The sequence below is a fragment of the Festucalex cinctus genome, chromosome 9 (genome assembly GCF_051991245.1).
Source record: "Festucalex cinctus isolate MCC-2025b chromosome 9, RoL_Fcin_1.0, whole genome shotgun sequence".
In the NCBI taxonomy this organism is placed as follows: domain Eukaryota; kingdom Metazoa; phylum Chordata; class Actinopteri; order Syngnathiformes; family Syngnathidae; genus Festucalex; species Festucalex cinctus.
Window position 1 is genome coordinate 24,919,003 of NC_135419.1, and position 1,556 is coordinate 24,920,558.

Genomic DNA, 1,556 nt, shown 5'->3' on the forward strand with positions numbered 1-1,556 from the left:
CCCATTCAAGTTCCGGATAGTTTTTAAACTTCTCCCAATGACTTATAAATTTATTCATGCCTTGGACCCACCAGACATCAACAGGGATAGACTTGACACCAAAAAAGGAAAGAAAAAAATGTGAATGTGAATGAAGGAATGTATTTCATAATTATTCCAAAACCAACTCTGTAATGAGCATACATTTGGGCCCCACTCCCCCAATTTTTTCCCAACCAAGCCAAGGTACTTTTCTGTGGCACATGCAAATTTCGCTGCGCTAACCGGCGCTGCTGATTGGTGGCCTGTTTCTGCAGACGTGTTAGTTTGATTCCTGTGTCTTGTCCGCATATGCAAATTTGGCAGTGCAAACTCCTGATTGGTGTGCTGGTTTCACGCAAAACTCCTGGCTCTCTGAGCTGTAAATAATAGAAATATATTTAGATATATTTACTTTCAGAATGTTTTTTATTTTATATTATTGCAGTTGTGTAATGAGGTGTTTTTTTTTTTTTTTTTTTTTTTACCTCTGCCCGATAAGTTGCGGTGGGCTTAAACTCTAGCAAGATGCACAATCGGGCAAGGAGCTTGTAGCAAGATGAACGATCTGTGAATTGTACATTCACATGAGTTAGGCAACAGTTATTATTGTGTATATCAGCAGAGTTACACATGCTGTTTGTCACCTCTACACAAACGTTTGATGAACTAGTGAAAGCTAGTTAGCGAGCTAGCTCGTAGCATGTTAGCGCTTACCTTAGCATATTTCTGGCTTGATATGAGGATGTTGATTTGCTGTGTAATCATATTCTTCACACCCGGATTGTTTCCACTCCTCCAATGATGAGTTGGGCTGATCATAAAATGTCTTTGACATGCCGCGTGTCATCTCGGATCCACGGAAGCCCGTGAAGCCAGCCTGATCCTTACTGTTTCAAACAGTAGCCACTAACGTCACACCCCCTCCTCTTCCCATTGGGGGTGAGTTGAGATGACGCAAAAGAGAGTGGTCACTGCCATCTAATGGCCAAAGTTAGTCATTACAGTACAGGATCAGTTTACAACTGCAACCACGGCTGGTCAAGGCTTTCCTCTGTAAATTCCCATTAAAAACGTATCTTTCGTCAATTCCCGTCGGCGCGCTATACAGTCTGTTTGTAGGGTTCGGCAATTGCCAAATCTGGCAGACAAAGAGTTAATTGGTCTTCATACTGACTGCGGAACGGACGCGGTGCGTTTTCTGTACCGCGGCTGTACGGACGCCGCAAGGATAGAACGCATTCAAGTCGACGTGTTGGACAATTCACATCAGCTGCGGTGCGGTGTGTCTGCGGTGCGGAACGACTGCGGCGATGCGGAAGGTTTCCGCAATCTATTTCTTTCGGACGGCACATGCGGAATTTCGTGAAGCTGAAGAAATTACACGGGTGTCTCACATCAAGGTAAAGCCGGTATATTTCAAAATAAAACCGTTTGCGAACTCATTTTTGGGGGGGAGGGAAGCTAGCTAGCTACATAGTATGACACGATTCGGACATTTAAGACAAAAAATGAGCTCAGAATAAATTAAACACGGC

At 43.7% G+C, this 1,556-nt stretch overlaps 1 long non-coding RNA gene across 1 annotated transcript; it reads right to left on the bottom strand.

The window, feature by feature from the left end:
- Positions 1–281: 281 nt before the first annotated feature.
- Positions 282–903, bottom strand: LOC144026147 (uncharacterized). Its single transcript, XR_013285057.1, has 3 exons — positions 736–903; positions 507–586; positions 282–398 (listed from the first exon to the last, which is right to left on the bottom strand). It is a non-coding gene; the product is annotated as an uncharacterized LOC144026147 (long non-coding RNA).
- Between the last annotated feature and the right edge of the window lie 653 nt (positions 904–1,556).